This window comes from Monodon monoceros, unplaced genomic scaffold, assembly GCF_005190385.1.
Source record: "Monodon monoceros isolate NGI ecotype Baffin Bay Population unplaced genomic scaffold, NGI_Narwhal_1 Super_Scaffold_13, whole genome shotgun sequence".
Taxonomy (NCBI): domain Eukaryota; kingdom Metazoa; phylum Chordata; class Mammalia; order Artiodactyla; family Monodontidae; genus Monodon; species Monodon monoceros.
In genome coordinates this window covers 12,086,080-12,106,715 of record NW_021703769.1, presented here as the reverse complement: position 1 = coordinate 12,106,715, position 20,636 = coordinate 12,086,080, and the positions used below count along the sequence as shown (strand labels likewise).

The following is a 20,636-nucleotide window of genomic DNA, read 5'->3' as shown; positions in this document are numbered from 1 at the left end:
ACTGGGTAAAAAGTGCTTTGCAGAGACACAAACATATGAGACAGTAAAAATTTCCTTTTTAAATCTTAATTACTTCCTGCTAAGAGAACTATGAATACCTCGGAGTTAATTTTTTAGAAAGGAACTGGAGGGAACTTCCCGGCATTCCAATGGTTAGGACTCCGTGCTTGCACTGCTGAGGGCGTGGGTTGAATCCCTGGTCGGGGAACTAAGATCCTGCAAGCTGCACAGCATGGCCAAAAAAAAAAAAGGAACTGGACATCATATACTGTCCAATCACACAAGCCTGATTTTTAAATTTGCAGCCTTTAACTCCTGATTAAATATTTTATTCATAAATGTCCTTACCATATGCTTGGTGATGCAAATGCAATTACATGGGAAAATTTACAAAAAGGAACTTGTACATAAATATTCTTATATTAAACTGCAAAATATGAAAAAGCACATTACCTCTAGCAAATCCAAATCATAATCATTCTTTAGAACTGGATTTCAGATGACATAAGAGTTTAACTCTCAAACTCTCAGGTCTCATTTATCTAGAGGTGCCCCTTCTGTAAACTGGCAGTAGTCAGTAACAAATAGAATTCTTTACCTTGAGATGCTTTTTGCGTTTTTACAACATAAAGTAATTTTGCTCATTTCAATTTCACACTGCCACTGTGACTTAGTAAACAATAAAAAGTAGCTGTTCACTGTCCAAATAATTTCAGAAATAAAATTATGAGCTTTAATTGGTTCTACAGTATTTTTACAACCCAACTTCTTTCTGTAAATAGTACACTATACTAACAATTCTCCAATCTAGAACCCTATTGTTCCGCAATCTCACCCATTCAAAAGACTAGCATGAATGGAAAATGAAAAGGCCTCTGCACAGCCCAAACAAATGTCTAAGACCACTTAATAGAGGCCATGCCTTTTGCCAGTGCGGACTTCCCTCAATTCAAGCTCATCTAAATCTATGCTGAACGCTTCTGGTAGGTTTGGTTATCTAGTTTTCTAGCCCAAACCTGAAGTTAAAAAAATAAAATGTTAAAAAGGAGGTGCTAGAATCAAACAACAGTGAGAAACGACTGTTAACAACTTAACAGCAAAGAAAAAAAGGGGGAGGGAGGAGAAAAACAGCAGTCTACAACGCCATGGATTTCAAACATCTCAACACAGGTGATAGCTGAGGTTCATATACACATTCACACTTCCATGAGCAAACTTTTTTTTTTAATCCCCAACCATTTCCAAAGCCATCATGATTACTACCAGTGTATCTTTATACCACTTACTTACTCCAAGCAGCAGCAGAGGAGAAAGACTATGGGATAAGCCCAACTCCCTTTCTTTCCCACTCAAGAAGCACACTAGAACACAAGAGAGTGAATTAAATTCATTGCTTTATTCACTCAACAAATAATTCCTGAACACCTAATAAACAGCAGGCACTATTCTGTGCACTGGGGAGAGAGGAGTACACAAATAAGATGTAGTCCCTGTCCTCATGGAATTCACATTTGTATAGGAATAACCTTGACTCCAACACAAACTTAAATAAGTAATTCACAGTGGCATTTTAATTAGTAGTAACATCATTTATAATACACATTACCTCATAACTAAAGAAGACACAAAAGAACATAAAAGGTCCCCTGGCTGCAAGACACTGATTTAGGATAAGGGCAAACAAGCTATGACATGGCTGTGTGGGTGAGGTAGAGAAAACTCTCAACTGGGGATCTGAGTTTGGGTGCCAACTTAGGTGCTCAGCTGAACTACCCTGAGCAAGTTACTCTGTAGACTTCAACCTTTTAATATATCAAATAGGGTTACCACCACCAATTTCATATGATTAACAAACAATAATATTATTCTTGGGGTGGATGAACTGGTAATGTAGGTGAAATGCTTATAAACTACGACAAAGTCAGCTAATAAACATCACTTTCTTAGGGTACACAGTAACCAATATTATAAAATAATATTAATAAATTATGTTCAGAACACACTATTTAAGAAAGAAAAAAAATGTAGCAAACTTAAGAAGAACCTCGTCCCCTCCAAAAAATTTTTTTTACTTTATTCTTTTTTATGTTTGGTGCTTAATAAATTGAGTTAACAGGGAAATAGTTCCTTGGCAGTCGTCCTCTAAATGTTTCAGACTGTAAAGGTTCACTCTACTACAAACCAAAAGGAAACTTATTTACCTGACTACATTTGACTGTCATCTAGGTAAAGGGTCATGGAGCCTCAATGAGCAGGTTAAACTGTGCAACAAAGAACATAAGCCTCCAAGAATAATCAGACTTATCATTACATATAAATTATCTACTAACAGAGGAAAGGACTGCCTTGCATTTTGTACCAAATCACAATGGCACTGGCAGACAATGGTCCTATTCGTATCAGGATGGAATCTGCAAGGGTAGAAAATTCATGTCTTAATTTTAATCTATAGAAAGCATGGACTTCAAAAGAGCAAAAATGTGCGAGAATCAGACAAGATCTAGGTAGATCATAAAGCTCATGCCTGAGAGGAGCTAATATAGTAACACCTTACGAAGCATTATCTGCTCATTTCATTCCCAGAAAAGACACATTTCCAACACCTTTTCATGATTAATGAGACACACTTATGCCTTGGTTGAGGTTAAACACAGAATGGAAACTCATATACCAACTCCAAACTCATAACCCCAAATCCAAAGGCACATTTAATTTCAGTGATCTAGCCTTTTAAGACTAGCCATAAGGGTTGCCCTGGTGGCGCAGTGGTTAAGAATCTGCCTGCCAATGCAGGGGACACGGGTTTGATCCCTGGTCGGGGAAGATCCCACATGCCGCAGAGCAACTAAGCCCACGCACCCCAGAGCCCACGTGCCGCAACTACTGAAGCCCACATGCCTAGAGCCACCACAGTGAGAAGCCCATGCACCGCAATGAAGAGTAGCCCCCTCCTGACACAACTAGAGAAAGCCGGCGCACAGCAACAAAGACCCAAAGCAGCCAAAAATAAATAAATAAAATTTAAAAAAAATGGCTGGGAAGCAAAGAGGGCAACAACCCTATAAAGTTAATTAGAGGCTTAGTTAACTCATTTCCAGTAAAGCAGAATAATATGATTCTAAAGAAACTAACTTTCAGACTTCCCTGGTGGCGCAATGGCTAAGAATCCGCCTGCCAATGCAGGGGACACAGGTTCGAGCTCTGGTCTGGGAAGATCCCACATGCCACGGAGCAACTAAGCGGGTGCGCCACAACTACTGAGCCCGCGTGCCACAACTACTGAGCCCGCACACCTAGAGCCCGTGCTCCACAAGAGAAACCACCGCAATAAGCCCACGCACCGCAACAAAGAGTAGCCCCTGCTCACCGCAACTAGAGAAAGCTCGCGCGCAGCAACAAAGACCCAACGCAGCCAAATAAATTAAATAAATAAATAAATAAATTTATATATTAAAAATAAAAAACTGATTTTCTTGGCAACAACCTTGTCTACAGTTAATAAATCATTTTCAATAAACTTCATGAAGGATTATAGCAATAATTTAGGGGACAGCATCCTTCAACACAAAGGCTAATGAAACATCCTCATCCCCATTTACCTCTAAGCCCCACCCCCAACCTTTGAAACAGCTTAAAAGTTTTAGTTTAATTTGACTACAGTAATCTGTCACAACAAACAAAAGGAAACTGAAAATCTTCAAACTATTTCAAGGAAATCATGAACAGCATTCATAAGACTGAGTACTACCGAGCCAGACTTTTTTCCAAATTGGTCTGAAGTCCTAGTGAACAAAATGCATCCTAACTGTGGTGGGTGGGAGAACTGGGGAGAAAGCACTGGTGACACCCAGAATAAATTACTCTAAACAAAAAGCACCTGAGAATAATTAGAGATGCGTTGTGCTTCAGTGGAAAGAGCTCAGGACCCCACTCCAGTTACTTGGCCTCCCAGACGGGCCTCAGCACCTCAGCTATTACGACCCTTCCTTTGCAAAGACGTTGGGGAGTAACAGAAATACAACACAAAGCGTCCACTTCAACCTCTGGCACAAAGGAAGAGCTCGGTGAACAGCAGCTTTTATATTATTAGATAAATTCAGTCTGACCTTTCAGATTCCTTTGCTCCATCAAATAACTCTCACCCTGTAATCCTAACCTGGCACATGGTAAGAGCTTAATAAATAGTAGCAAACATTATTATCCAGCAGATTTACTGATCCTGTCCTCAGTCACATATAAACATCTACAAATATAAACTTAATAGTTACACACCACTTGTAAAAAAAACATTTTAAATGGGAATAGAGGACATGCTGACTAAAATCAACCCACACTCACTGTGCAACCAATTTTAACGCTACTTCAAATATAGAGACAATCTGATGAGCAATCATTTTCATTTTGGGAAAAGACCCCAGGGCACTTAAATAAATTTTCTTAGACTTTGTAGTCCAGCAGACATTTCAAAAAGCCTCTAGGACAATTATGACCTCTCTATCATAATACAATTATCTGTTTTGCTTCCATTACTTTATAAACTCACAAAGTCATCACATTTTTCCAAATTAGATTCCAGATTAAACAGAAGCAGATGGGCTATAGATTTAATATTTAGAAGACTAATTCTTAATTGAAAGCAAACACATTCTTGGATAGATTTTTCTACTTTTGCTTTCAGTAAATTACTCTGAGGGAGCCCCCTGAATATATTCCTTTAACAAATAATTGAACATCTGTTATTCCAGAAAATATAATTAAGTCTGAAGAGAATTTGTTTCTACCTCCATTTATCTGGTGACATAAATCACTTTACATCAACCTTATTCACTACTATAGGAATGTAAATATTTTAAAAAGTAAATAAGCTATTTGCAGTAATTTCCTCATTTTACCATTTTATTAAAATAAATAATTCTCTTTGGTAAAGTTTTTTAGTTCAGAGCATTAAGCTGTCAGCAAAACATATCCAAGCCATCCATCTAGTGGCATTTGTTAAGATCAACATAGCTGCATATTTATAATCTTATTATCTCCTTATGTGAGAAGAAAGGATTTGATCAACATTATTCCAACTTCGTAATATGTAATTCGTAGGTAAGCACAGCTTGGTGCAAAAAGTTATTTAAACAATTTCCTTTAAAAAGCAAAGAGTTCTGGGACTTCCCTGGTGGTCCAGTGGTTAAGACTCGGTGCTTCCACTGCAGGGGGCACAGGTTTGATCCCTAGTCAGGGAAGTTCCACATGCCTCACGACACAGCATGAATGAATGAATGGATAAATAGATAAATATAGATAAATAAATAAAGAGGTAAATAAATAGATACATAAATAAATAGATGAATAGATATATAAATAGATAACTAAAGATAAATAAATAGATAAATATATAGATACATAAATAAACGAATAAATAAAATTTAAAAAATAAAATAAAAAGCAAAGAGTTCTGTAATCAAAGTAAAATTGGAAACAAAGCTCTTGGCTTTTAAAGATCTAGGAATACCTTGTAGAACTGTCTCACTTTAAAATTAACTGTGGGGCTTCCCTGGTGGCACAGTGGTTGAGAGTCCGCCTGCCGATGCAGGGGACACGCGTTCGTGCCCCGGTCCGGGAAGATCCCACATGCCGCGGAGCAACTAAGCCCATGCGCCATGGCTGCTGGGCCTGCGCTCTAGGGCCCGCGAGCCACAACTACTGAAGCACACGTGCCTGGAGCCTGTGCTCCGCGACAAGAGAAGCCACTGCAATGAGAAGCCCGCGCACAGCAACGAAGACCCAATGTAGCCCAAAATTAATTAATTAATTATTTTTAAAAAGGATGTTAAAAAAAGTTATAAAAAAATAAATAAAATTAACTGTGGTAGATATGCATGCTGTGTGCTAATGTTATAATGTACTTGGAAATGTATCGAAAAATAGAATGGATTAATGAATTAAAAGAGATGGACAGATGGAACAGACATGTAATAAAGTAAATACAGTAAAATAATGGCAAAAAGTAGGTGGTAAACATAGAAGTGTACACTGAAATTCTTTAAACTTTCTTATGTGTGTGAAATTTTTCAAAACAAAATGTTGGGGGAAAATAACCATAGCAAACAACATGTCTTCTCATGGTTCAACCTCTAACCCACAAATTATATTTTTGGAATGGCATAAATAAAACCTGGTCAAAATCAAGCATTTAAGGAAAAGCTCATGCAGAAAATTACACCAGAAGCATTTTAACCACAAAGGTCTCTGTCACAAGAAGTTAATTTAAAACAATCTGTTATAGGTCTAGTGTGAAACAAAAATCTGTCATAAAATTCTCTAAACATTTTTTTGAGGTTAATTTGTGCTTTTATTTGCCAGTATAACTTAACTACAGTGGCCTGCAAACTTTTTTGATCTAAAAAATACATTTTACATGACAATCCAATAAACACACACATATATAATATACATACATATATATGTAAGTGAAAAAAAAGTTCTCTAAACATTTTTGAAGGCCACAAAATCCTATTCTGAGAGAAATAAAGCAACTCCAAAAGATCTCATCTGAGGGGGTAGAATTTATATTTCCCCAAATTGAGCAAATGTTTGTCACTAAGTATGACATCAAATATGATCCAGTTTGGAGGTTCATAAACAAGGCTCCTAGAATTTTGATTTATGACATTCTACAGAAAGATACGTTTTTCATGAAAGTTCCATCTTTATGCTGGTGAATTTCACTCTTTCTTACTCCATCTAGTAAAAAGGCATCAGAGAAAACTGTCCCGCAAGCTGAGACCCACTCTGTGCCGCCTTACATTGTCACTGTCGTATCGGGGAGAAGCTGTGGATGAAGCAGCACAGTGCAGCCCCATGTTTAATGATTACACCCAGAACGTTAATGGGTTAGACTTCAAGAACTGGGGGCGGGGGGGGGGGGAGTTCCATGCCTCATGCTCATTTCTAAACTTAAGATAATCTGTATATAAATAGGCTTTCTGGCTGAATCTTAAAAGAGAGCACTTTAGTCTGAACAAACTGTATTAACGGTAACAATTCCAAATACTTAAAAGTTTTACTGAAAGCCTACTGGGAAGCACTGAGCATTCTTTAAAAATAAAGTACATATTGTGTCCTTTCTTAGATGCCAAATTGGTTGGGGTTTTTTTTTCCCCCTAATGTTAAGAGGTATGCATATCCCTCCTCATCTCCCAAGTTGTAATAACTAAAACATAAGTTAACTGTAACTGATCAAGCTCAAAAGTAAACCTACACAAATGAAATAATGACATTACAGGTCTGCGAGTTGAAAACTGTTCATGATCAGAAATTTCAAAAGTAACAATGACAAACATAATATTCCTGTCAACTTCCATTCTAGGAGAGATCTCTTTTTAGATGAGAAAGAAAAATATGATCATTTATGCTGTGAATTCATTCATATTTACAAAATTGGTTTGTAAATACAGCAGATTGGGGGGGCGGTCTTTAGAAAATAATTCTACAACAGTTTTGAAATCAAATATCTTTTGCTTGGGCTTCCCTGGTGGCACAGTGGCTGAGAGTCCGCCTGCCGATGCAGGGGGCGTGGGTTCGTGCCCCAGTCCGGGAAGATCCCAAGTGCCGCGGAGCGGCTGGGCCCGTGAGCCATGGCCGCTGAGCCTGTGCGTCCGGAGCCTGTGCTCCGCACGGAAGAGGCCACAACAGTGAGAGGCCCGCGTACCGCTTAAAAAAAAAAAAATAAATATTTTGCTTAATTCTTAACCTAAGGTGACAGCAGTATATTTACACAACTACTGTAAAGAAACTTTGCAAGTTTCGTTATGAACTATTAACTGTATTTTAACACAAAGTTATTCTCCATCAAAAGTGGTTTCATTTTATAGGTAAACTGGAACAATCTCTTTGCCAAATATCTCAGTTCTCAAGTTAAAATTGATGACATTTGCTAGAATTAAACTTTAGGTAATAATCATCTCCACAGACCAATGATTTCATCATTTAAAAATATCTTAGCTTTCTATGCAGTAGAATACATGAGACAAAAATAATGAAATAGATCTATCTGTGCTGAAATGGGAAGCTGCCCATGATATAGGAAATTAAAAAGTTCCAGGAAATTAAAAAAAAAAAAAAAAAAGTGGTTTCATAGGTAGGCCTCTACCAAAACAGGATTAGGTATATCTGTATTTCTGATTGCTCCTCAATTATAGTCATTAATAGCTCAAAAATTGTTGCTCTTGTACACAAAGAAGCAAGGCAGCATCCTGGATATGACTTTGAGGGGGATGAGGATATTTTTTTCTGCTGTAATCATGCATAAACAGAGATAAGAAGCCCCACAAACCAAACAAAATGAGAACTATGATTCCACTAAAAGTAATTTTGTGACAGATTATGAGCCTGGGGTAACCTGGTAAAATTATATGATATTCAGGATTTATGTCAAAATAACCCAGTTGGGGGGGAGGGAGTACTACGTGAAACAAGATTGACCTTGGCTATGCGTTAATAATTATCAAATCTGAGTAACCAGTTCAGGGGGGGTTCTCTATACTATTCGACTTTTGTATGTTTTCCATGAGAGAAAGTTGTTCAAAATTAGATTATTGACTGAAATGTTAAAACATCATTTCCCTACCACTACTGTTTTTGATATGGCAGAAGACATGCTTTGTACTGCTTCTACAGCTGTTTGCTTAGGTGTTTTTAGAGTCATCCAAAGGAAGACTTTAAACTATTTCTTGATGGTAACACTGTGTCAGAAAATTCCAGGAAAATGTCAAAAACAAGGAGGCCACTTTGCATCCTGTGTGTTACTGAGAGATGAGTGTAAATCAAAAGAGTTTAAATTCAGTAAGGAAATTTACTACCTAAAACAATGCTATGACACAGGAGGATCAGTCAGTAGAGCAAACACACACTCCTTCCTCTTTTGTAAATTTGAACCTCCATAAATTGAATTTCCTTAATGAACGGTACACCTATACAACTAAGAACAGAATTAAAACAAACTAAGAACAGAATTAAAACAAACTCAGGGGCTTCCCTGGTGGTGCAGTGGTTAAGAATCCGCCTGCCAATGCAGGCGACATGGGTTTGAGCCCTGGTCCAGGAAGATCCCACATGCTGCGGAGCAACTAAGCCCGTGTGCCACAACTACTGAGCCTGCGCTCTAGAGCCCGCGAGCCACAACTACTGAACCCGCGTGCCACAACTACTAAAGCCCGTGCTCCGCAACAAAAGAAGCCACCGCAATGAGAAGCCTGCACACCTCAACAAAGAGTAGTCCCCGCTCGCCGCAACTAGAGAAAGCCTGCACGAAGCAACGAAGACCCAACACAGCCAAAAATAAATAAATTAAATAAATAAACTTTAAAAAATAAAATTAAAAACAAAAAAAAAACTCAGTATCTTTAAATAAAGTTGCTGTTTTAAAAATCCCACCTGTCACCAGGATGACTGAAACTACCCCCTCTACAATCCCACTGTATTTTTAGTTTTTACTTCAAGCTGCAATGTAATCTACTGAATACATTTGGTAAGCACACTGATTCCTGAAAGTCCGAAATCAACCAAAAATCTGGTCTAACTCTTTTTCCACCACCCTCTAAACAATTAAAGCTACAAGCAGGAAGAGTGACCTTAAAAACGTCCCCACAGCAAGAGAACAGAGGCAGAACAGACTGAAGCACACATCTTCGCCCGAACAGAAGAAAACTTCCACATAAGCAATACTGCGACACGGAGGTGGGGCAAGGGCTTAAAAGGAAAGTCGGCCAACGGGGACGGAGGGAATAAAAGCAAAGCTGCCATAAGAAAAAGTCAAAAGTTAGAAATGCAGCGGCAAAAAAACGACAGACAACTTTTCCAGCTCCGTACACCCTCCCTCCAGAGCCTGACACACAGCAAGTGCTCCAGAAAGGTTTGCTAAACTCAAGGAAACTTTCCCAGAAATGGAAAGACAACAAGAAGCGGATGATGGCAGGAAAATGGACAGGTTGCTCATACGGAGGGAGCTGGTGAAAATCCTGCAGTTGACTCAGCGGAGGACGTGGAAATAGCAACACTATCTTTTACAGACTGCCTACTTACAGAGTGTCCCAATTAAACGTACGCCCCTTTCAGCTGTTAACAATGCCCCGGCGCTGGCGGTGGGCAAAACGCTGAACGTTTCGGCCTCTAAAGAAACCCAAACGGCTAGGTAGGTCAACTTTGGTCCACTCTACCCATTAAGTTATACCTTAATATCATGCTAATAAATTATGCAGACGGTTTATTGGGACACGCTGTGCGTCTGGCACTCTGATAAGCGCTTTATACGCCCCATTTCACTGAACCTTAACAGCCTTCAGAGGCAGGGACGGCATTAGCCCCTTTTTCTAACCAAAACACAAAGACTTCAAGTGACTTGCCGAAGGGGACTGCGCTGGGATTTGCACCCGCGCTGGACACCTGGGCCGTGTGCGTAACTATAACGCTACAGGCCCGGCTGGGGAGATTTAGGTGCTCCGGCCCGCAGGGGCTTGAAGCGGGGATCCCCCGCCCCGCCCCCGCCTCGGGAATAACTTCGGCATCGCAGCGCAATCAGAGGAATGAGGAAAGGCGGCGTGGCACCTGTTTCTGGGCCCAGCAAAGGGTGGAGGAGCTAGGGACGCCCAAGGTCCAGGCCGCGGGGCGCCCCGAGGCGGGGGACGCGGGAGAACCCGCCTCCTCCGGGAAGGCCCCGCGGGCGGGAGAGAAGCCCGGGGAAAAAGGCCGAGCGCGCGGGCCCGCCGAGGCCTAAACCCCACCCGCCACCCACCTCCCAGCGGCCACGGCGCCCGCGCGGGCCCCGCCAGGCCTGGCCCTGCCGCCTCACCTGGCTGCTGCCCCGAACTCGTCTCCCGGCCGGCAGTCCTGGGCGGCGGCGGAGGCGACGGCGAGGAGGGGAAGGAGGAAGGAAGAGGAGGAAGGAACGGCGGGAGGGAAGAGGCGGAGTGGCCGCGGAGGAGGCGGGCGCCGCCGGGCCGGGGGTTAGAGGGAGGGGGAGCCGAACCAGACGCGGCCGCTACCGGCACAAACACTGAACAGCCGCTCGGGCGCCCGCAGCCCGGCAGGAAGTGACGGGGGAGGGGCCTGCGCCCGCCCCCGGCCCCCGCCCGCCTCCATGCCCAGCCCCACCCGCGGCCCGGACCACAAGTCCCGGCGGGCCCTGCGGCGGCGCCTGCGCTCGCAAAGGCACGCCGGGAGCCGGGCTAACCCTCGTTGGTCCCGCCTGAGCCTCCTAGGCCTGCCTTTGGGCCCCGGGGCCTGCTGGGAGTTGTAGTTCTACTGGGAGTTGCAGTTCTACTGGGAGTTGCAGGCTGCCCGCTAGACGCGGACGCTGGGGCTTCCTTCTTTTCTCCTTCCGCTTCGTTCTTCCCTTTTTCCCTTTCCCTATTCCTCTTCTCCGGCCTTTGTTACTCCTTTTCTCCTTCCCTCAATTGCTCCTTTCGTAAGTGTTTATTAAACGCCCGCTACTTGCAAAGCACTGCTCGCAGAGCTGAGAATATAGTGGTGATCAAACAGACAAAAATCCCTGCCCTCATGGAACTTAGGTTCTAGTGAGGGTGAAACACAATAAAATCAGTAACTTTTATAGTGAGTTAAAAGGCAAGAAGTGCCAGATTGCTATTTCTTTCACCCAGGTCTAGATAAACTAAGTAGTTTTTTGTAGCCCTCTTATATGAGAGGTTGAGGTTTGGGCGTGGGGAATGTTGACCCTCTAGAATCACACTCAGCAAAGAATTATACACGCGTTGTGGTAGGTTCAGGGAACAGTGAGTAAAGGGACTGCAGATGTCCAGGCAAGCTCTCTCTTGCTCACTCTAGGACTGCTTCCCCACTATTTAAAAATAGTTTCTCTATCTCTCAATATCTCTCGATTTAACTCCTGCTCAATCTTCCTTGCCAAGGCTATATAGTTTAATTTGCATAAGTTCATGATATGAAATGTGTGGCTGACGGGGCCACTCCAAACAGTGCTTTGGGACCTTGCCCCAGCCTTGGAGGACTCCCTTCTCTGGACCAGGCAGGCCTCCTTACTTCACTCCTTATAAAATACATTGAGACTGAATTTCAGGACACCAAAAACAGTCAAAGGAATTTCACTGTCCATTGAGTGCCCGTCTAAGACAGTACTAAGCAACATTCAGATATTGTCCAGCCCTCTGCTAAAGGTGAATTTTCTTCTTTCTATCTTCCAAGCAATCTGGATCCCATAGGTCGCTTGGGTAAAGGAGCAGACACAGAGGGGTTTCCCTAAACCCAAAGCTGAGGTCCCTGCACAATCAGACAATCTCTTCAAAGGTTTAAAGGTAGAAGGGGGTGTTCTGACCTATTTTACTATCACCCTTGGGCACCCAAGTGATGGGCCTAAGACTTCTAGTCTCAACTTTCTTCCCTCCTTCCATATATTGAGGGGAGATCTCTCTTTTCCTTCTCTAAGCCAGTCTTTGGATTTTATCCTATGACTTGGGCCTCAACACAGCTGGGCCTTAGTTTTCCTCTTAGTTAAACGGGAAAAACAATTTCCTGTTTTATCCAGGGGTCATGAGAATTAGTAGAGTTCGATGACACCCTGTCTCAACTTCCCCATCTAAAGAGTGACAGGACGCTCCTTAGTGAAGTCCTCAGTGTGCTGCTCTGAGCAACCAAGGCTACTACATGCTCTTGGTTTTTTTGTTTTTTGTTTTTGGCTGCTCCTCGCAGCACGCAGGATCATAGTTCACTGACCAGGGATTGAACCTGTGTCCCCTGCAGTGGAAGCATGGAGTCCTCACCACTGGACCTCCAGGGAATTCCCTACCTGCTCTTGATAGTGACTGATCACCCGTCATCCTAGGGAATCACTTGTTCTCAGAGCACTGCCTTCCCCTCCCTCTCCCATTCCCTGGTAACCGCTGATCTTTGAACTGTGTCCTGCAGTTTTGCCTTTCCCAGAATGTCATATAGTTGGAATCATGCAGATTGGCTTGTTTCACTTAGTAATATGCATTGCATGTATGTGGCCTTCATGTCTTTTCTTTTCTCTTCTTTTACTTTTTTTTTGGCCGCAACGCACAGTTTGTGGGATCTCAGTTCATCAACCAGGGATTGAACCCAGGCCATGGCAGTGAGAGCGCTGAGTCCTAACCACTGGACCGCCAGGGAACTCCTGCCTCCATGCCTTCTCATGGCTTCATAGCTCATTTCTTTTTCTGTTTTTTTAACAGACACATTAACTAACAAGAAGCATAATCTTTAGATAAAAATCAACTTCTCACAGGGTTTTTATGAGCTTTGCATGTTCCATTCCTTATTACAAACACATATATAATTTATCTTCTGGCAAGGAACACACAGGATTTAGTGTAACTTAATGGTCACAATATCTTACTTCCATCTGCTTCCTAAAGAAAAATAAATAATTCCTAAAAAATAATTATTATTTTATTATTAAGCAAGAGTCAAGAAGCATTCTGGCCCTTGAAATAGATTTTGACTGACAGTCTCTAGGTACAAATAGAGAAAAACAAATCCAAGTGACCCACTCCTGAACCGCAGCCAGCCCACAGCTAACCTATGCCTCAGTTAAATACAATTTCTTGGTTACACAAAGTAAGAGTTCAGAGTTCTCAGAAAACAAGGAGTTTTAAATCTTCAGGTGGTGGTTGTTTTTCTTTTCTCTCCTTTTCTTTCTTCTGGGTTTTTAGTTTTAATTAGTTGCTATCACTTTAACATACACATAATAATCTGGGTTTGTGTCATCTCCTTAAAAATGAGGCAGGGACTTCCCTGGTGGCGCAGTGGTTAAGAATCCACCTGCTAATGCAGGAGACACAGGTTCCAGCCCTGGTCCAGGAAGATCCCACATGCCGTCGAGCAACTAAGCACGTGAGCCACAACTACTGAGCCCGCGTGCCACAACTACTGAAGCCCACATGCCTAGAGCCCGTGCTCCACAACAAGAGAAGCCACTGCAATGAGAAGCCCTTGCGCCACAACTGGAGAAAGCCCGCACACAGCAACGAAGACCCAACGCAGCCAAAAAAAATAAAATAAAATAAAATTTTAAAAAATGAGGCAGATTAGGCTGCACAGAGCCTGCTGAGTGGCAGCTGTGCCCTAGAGATGGGTACTTATATTTTACCACAGTCCCCACCCTGCCCGCATCTCTCATTTATGTTACTTTCCTGTACCTGTTGATATTTGAGTTTGCAATGCCTGGCTTACTGTGTAACTGCATGGACTGAATGCTGGTCTATGGAGCTGAAGACCTGTCAGAAAGACAGTGAAAGAATCTCCAAATACAACTGTGGTAAGTATAGGAAGTAAAGGTACCTGGTGTTATGAGGGCGTTATGAAACCCTGGTTTCAGGGTTTAAGGATGGATCATCCAGAAGCACTGTAGCTTTAGCAAAGGTCTGAAGAGACACGTTGGTGGTAACTAGGCAAAAGCAGTGCAAGTGTTCCAAGTAGGAGGGAAAGCATGTGCAAAACCCTGTGGTAGGACACATGGCCCAGGTCCCAGTTACTATACTACAAAACAGGCTGCTCCAAAATTTAGTAGTTTGGAAGAACAGCAATCATTGTATTAACTCTAGTAGATCTGTGGGTCTGGAATTTGGAAAGAGCTTGGCTAGGTTCTTGTAACTTGGGGGTCTCTACTGTGGAGTGGACCACTGGGGGACAGAGTGCCTGGGTGCTAGCTGAGCCTCTCTCTCTTCCGGAAGCCTTAGGGCCTATCCATGTGGTCTCTGAATGGGCTACTTTGAGCTTCCTCACAGTATGGCAGCCTCAGGGCTGTCAAATTGTTTACGTGGCAGCTGAAGGCTTCAAGAGTGTGTATCCCATACAGCAAGGCAGAGGTGCACTACCTTATGTGACCTAGCCTTGGACGTAACATAGAGCCACATCATAACAGACATACAGAACAATGGAAAGAAATAAACCTACATATTTACAATCAATTGATCTTTGACAAAAGTGCCAGGCATATGCAATGAGAAAAGGATCCTCTCTTCAGTAAATTAGTGGGAAACTGAATATTCACAAGCATAAGGAAGAAACTAGACTCGTATCTCACACTACCACTGTAGTTAATTGGCTACAAGCAAAACACAAGCCAGTCCAGATCAGGGTAGGAGAATTAGACTCTGCCTCCTGATGGGGAAGTGGAAATGGAGTTTAGAGGAAAGTCAGGACTGGAGACACAATGTATGAGTGAGTAGCATTTGGGAGGTAATTGAAGCCTTGTGTGTGGATGTTAATGGACGTTAACACCTGACCATTATCTCTGCTCCAATCTCATAGCCCCTTAGCAGAACTTTGCACCCTTATAATTATTCAATTATTTGCTGAGTTTGCTCTGTTTGGCTAGAACTATGTGATCAACTTTCATGAGGGCAGGGACTCAGGCTGTCTTGGTCACCATGGTGTCCCTGACCCTCAGTGCGTGTCTGGTACACATAAATTTCCATCAGCTGCTGAAGAACCACAGCCTCTTTCTCTGTTGGAGTCTCTAAAAAACAAGGAACACCTGTAGGATTGATTGGCCTATGTCAAGGTCACCTATAGTATGTGTTGCAAGGGGAAACAGGTTGAGAACTACTTGCTAGTCTAGGTAATTCTCGGGATTATTTAAGATAGTGTTATCTCCTAGGGCTATTTCAGAAATCTTAGGGATACAACAGAAGATATAATGGAAGACTCCATTTCCAAAGAAATCTTTTAAAATTCCTAGGAATAAACTTTACAATAAAGATTCACAATCTGTGTGAAGAAAAAATTCGATTCCGCAGAAGCACACAGAAAAACTGGAACAAACAGAAATATAAGCTATGTTCTTGGCTAGCAAGACTCCATATCACTAAGATATCAGACAGTTGATGAGATTTAATCTAGACATTTAATGACAGCCCAAGAAAAACACAAATAGGATTTTGTTTTGGAACTAGATGAGCCATGTCTAAAATTCTTCTGGAAAAATTAACAAGAAAACATTTCTGAAAACGCCTGACCATGTAGTGAACATATTATAAAGCCTTATAATTAGGACTATTAGGTACTAGTACCTAATTAGTTCCACAAATCAGTGGAAGAGAAGAAAAATTCCCAGATAGACTCAAATACACGTAGACATTTAATATTCAACAAAGGTGGTATTTCAAATTGGTTAAGATAAGATGGATTTCATTCAGTGAGAGGTTTGGGACAATTATGCAGCCTCTGCAAGTGAAAAACAGAGTTACATCCATACTTTATATCTTATACCTGGAAAAATGCCGAAAGGATCAAAGATTTAAATGGAAAGAAGGAAACCATAAAAGTATCAGGAAAATCTCTGGGAGAATTCTTTTACAACCCTGAAGTGGAGAATATCCTTTTTTTTTTTTTTTTTTTTTGAGAATACCCTTTTAACTATAACACAAAATTCAGGAGCCTTAGGGGAAAAGATCAATGAAAATACAAAAAATAATCATGTGAAGTAAAAAGATAAATGACAAACTGGAAAAAGAATTGCATCTCAATTATGGAAAAGGCAAATTTCATAACACATTAAAAGGACCTAAGAAATGGGGGGAGGGGAGTTAGATGAAGATAGTCAATATGTAAAAACCTTCAGTTAATTATAAGGAACTACTAGGGATGTAATATACAACATGATAAAGATGATTAATGCTGCTGCACTTTATAAATAAAAGTTGTTAAGGGCTTCCCTGGAGGCGCAATGGTTAAGAACCTGCCTGCCAATGCAGGGGACATGGGTTCAAGCCCTGGTCCGGGAAGATCCCACATGCCTTGAAGCAACTATGCCCGTGTGCCACAACTACTGAGCCTGCGCTCTAGAGCCCGCGTGCCACAACTACTGAAGTCCGCGCGCTTAGAGTCCGTGCTCCACAAGAGAAGCCACTGCAATGAGAAGCCCTCACGCCACAACTAGAGAAAGCCCGCGCGCAGCAACAAAGCTCCAACACAGCCAAAAATAAATAAATAAATGTATTAAAAAAAAAAAAAAGAAGATCAAATTAAACCCAAAGCAAGCAGAAGGAAAGAAATGATAAAGGTAAAAGCATATATCAATAAAATTGATAAATCTTTAGCCATACTGATCAAGAAAAAACAGCCAGAAGTTTTGTGGTAGGTGCAGAACACATATATGTTTATTAATGAAGAGACCACCTCTGGATTCCAGAGGTCTGGAATGAGACATTAAAAAAGTGATAACAGGGGACTTCCCTGGTGGTCCAGTGGTTAAGACACCATGCTTCCAATGCAAGGGGGCATGGGTTCGATCCCTGCTTGGGGAGCTAAGATCCCACATGCCGCGTGGTGTGACCAAAAAAAAAAAGTGATAACAGTATTTACCTCTGGAGACAAGGACTGAGTAGCTAGGGATGAGGTGGAAAAAATACTGAAAATACCTTTTAGTATTCTTTTGAATGTGCATATATAATCACCTATTAAAAGTAAATAAAATGCTTTTTTTTAAAAGAAAACATCTTCATTTGGGGGCTGGTAATTCTAAAAAGCATATTCATTCATTCATTTAACATTTAGTATTTCTTATTTCCATGCATTTTTATACTTACACTGCAAATGAAGGCTTCCTAAAACAATATTGTTTTGTATATTTTAAAACTTTATATAAATGGCATACTAATATTTGAATTCTTCTATGACTTGCTTTTTTCCCTCAACGTTACGTTTTTGGGTGGTTCATCTATATGTGTATGTGTAGCTCTAGCTTGTTCATTTTCATTGCTATAGAGTATGCCATCAAATGAGTATACCATCTTGTACTTACCCAGGCTTCTATTGATGGACATTTAGGTTAGTGCCATTTCTTGTTATTATAAATAATACTACTGTCAACATTTTTGCGTATCTCCTCACGCAGTTGGTAGATTTTACATTTCCAGTATTTGTAATTGGCTGTTTTACAAAACATCCAATGGGGTATCCTTATCTAAGGGCCATCTTACCTGTTGATTTTTACAGATCTATGAACTGTAAATATAACATAACTTTATTCCAATGCACATAGACTTTGAGAAAAGTGGGGAATTAGGATCACTCATTGATTTATTTATTCAATAGATTCTTACATACTTACTGAGCATTAACTATGTGCCACACACCGAGAATACTAAAATGAACAAGGGGATTTCCCTGGCGGTCCAGTGGTTAAGACTCCGCGCTTCCACTGCAAGGGGCACCGGTTCGATCTCTGGTCGGGGAACTAAGATCCCGCATGCTCCGCGGCGCAGCCAAAAAGTTTTAAAAAATAAAAAACAAATAAATAAATAAATAGATAAAACGAACAAGACAGGCCCCTGTCCTCGTGGAGGTTACATGAAGAACATATCTCTGTTTTTCTCTCTTGGTCTTTTTCTCTCACCCATTGTCCTAAAAAATCTGATAGGGTTTCATCATTGGGATGTTAAGGGCTCCAGGATAAGTGAGGTGAGAATTAGTGATCATGGGTTAGTTCTAGATCGACAAGGTAGCCCCTCTTGGCTTAGCTGACCTGGTTATTTCTCACATTTAATACTAAGTAACCCAGTGGGAAAAACAAATCCCTCACGATATAATTTTTAAATATTGATCTCGTAGGAGAATCCAGTGCTTATCTCAAGGTTATCTGGAAATAGGAGGGTGTATTTTCATATTATACTAGAAGCAGAAAGCTAAAGGGAGTCATTTTCTCTGTAACATTAGAAAGATTTTGGTCACGCAAAATAACTTTTGGCTTCATGCAAATCATTTGTCGTTAAGAGCGTAAGTGCTAGGGAGATCAGCTCGGTGCTTTGTGTCCACCTAGAGGGGTGGGATAGGGAGGGTGGGAGGCAGACACAAGAGGGAGGAGATATGGGGATATATGTATAGCTGATTCACTTTGTTATACAGCAGAAACTAACACACCATTGTAAAGCAATTATACTCCAATAAAGATGTTAAAAAAAAGAAGAGCACAAGTGCTCTTGTTATATTGAAATATTACCTAGTCTCTAGATAATTTCTATGTTTTATTACAGTTTTTTAAATTAAATTGCTTAATCAAAGTAATGTGTTCATAGTTTAAAGAGTCAAATAGCTTTAAGAAGCTTATCATGAAACAACATCCCCACCCACTCACTTTGAACACTTTCAGCTCTCTGGTATCTCCCTTCATGTTTCTAAACGACATGCCTGAACAGATAATCCTTGATTCTTCCATTTAGATTTCTTCTGTTGCTTGCTTACTATGGTATATGAGAATTTTGTTCTCTTAGTCCTGCTTCCACCCACTCCAACACACAAATTTCCCCTTCTCCTATCCTTCCAATATGTTTGTACCACAATTCTTGATTCAATCAATATTTACATTATTAAGATTGTACAAGTAGTATTCACCACTGAGTATGTAGAGTAGTATGGTTAAATTTCATTTCTTACATAAATTTCCTTGCCTGAAGTTATTAATTGCCTTGGTTTTTCATTTTCTTGTGTAACAGGATGTAATAGAGAACTATTTCCATCTCAGTTTCAAGTGATGCTTCCCCATTCCAAAGTAAGTCCACCCAGGCGGGACTTGTAAAAGCGGTGATTAAAAACTGGTTATAGCAGCTTTATTTATAATTGCCAAAGCATGTAAGCAATCAAGATGTCCTCCAGCAGGTGAATGGATAAATTGTGGTACATTCAGACAATAGAATATTATTCCACACTAATAAGAAATGAGCTATCAGTCCATGAAAAGACATGAAGGAAACTTAAATGCATATTACTAAGTGAAAAAAGCCAATCTTAAAAGGCTACATACTGTGTGATTCCAACTCTATGACATTCTGGAAAAGGCAAAACTATGGAGATGGTTAGAAGAGGATCAATGGTTGCCAGGGGTTTGCGGGAGAGGGAGGGATGAATAGGCAGAGCACAGAGGATTTTTAAGGCAGTGAAACTATTCTACATGACACTATAATGGTGGATACATGTCATTATATATTTTTCCAAACCTACAGAATATAAAACACCAAGAGTGAACCCTAGTAAACTATGGACTTTGGGTGTTAATAATGTGTCTGTGTAGGTTCATGATTGTAACAAATGTACCACTCTGGCGGGGGATGCTGACACTGGAGGAGGCTGTGCATCTGTGGGGTCAGAGGATGTACAGAAAATCTCTGTACCTTCTGCTCAATTCTGCTGTGAACCTAAAACTGCTCTAAAAAATGAAGTAAATTAGATCTACTAAAATAAACACACAAAAACTGATTTTGTTATCTTTGGTCCCTTACCCATTCAAGAGCATAAAAGGGCTAAGTTTGAAATTTCCAGAGACTATAAAGAAAATGTTTGGAGAGAGAGCTGCTGATGAGATGACAGTAAGTTTGCCCAATTTATGGGAAGGGGAAGAGAACAATGCTTTTCCTTCGAGCCTAAAGAAAGACACTTCCATCAGACCTCTTGAAGTGTCTCTGGAAGCTCAGGTGACACAGTTAGTGGTGTCTAACTCACACCTGAGAGGTATAAATGAAAGGCACTGTGGCTGGTTAGCTGCTTTGATAGCGGCAGAGGGAAGGGGTGGTGGTGTTCAAGGGTGCAGGACAGTGTCCTGAGGACCAGATTGGGCTGTGCTGGGGAAACGCCAGCTTGCATCTTGTCTAAGAGGT

At 41.1% G+C, this 20,636-nt stretch overlaps 1 protein-coding gene across 13 annotated transcripts in view; it reads right to left on the bottom strand.

Annotated features, from left to right (window-relative positions):
• Nucleotides 1-20,636, bottom strand: part of STAU1 (staufen double-stranded RNA binding protein 1) — an 89,642-nt gene that overhangs the window by 49,765 nt on the left and 19,241 nt on the right. For 7 of the 13 annotated variants that reach the window (XR_003793030.1, XM_029219643.1, XM_029219644.1 and 4 more), the window contains exon 1: nt 10,841-11,054. The exons of 3 other annotated variants lie outside the window; for them this stretch is intronic. The gene's annotated coding sequence lies outside the window, so the exon portion shown is untranslated. Of the gene's footprint in view, nt 1-10,840; nt 11,083-20,636 lie in introns of those variants that run through there. 3 more of the 13 variants (XM_029219654.1, XM_029219655.1, XM_029219653.1) reach the window with 2 other exon arrangements.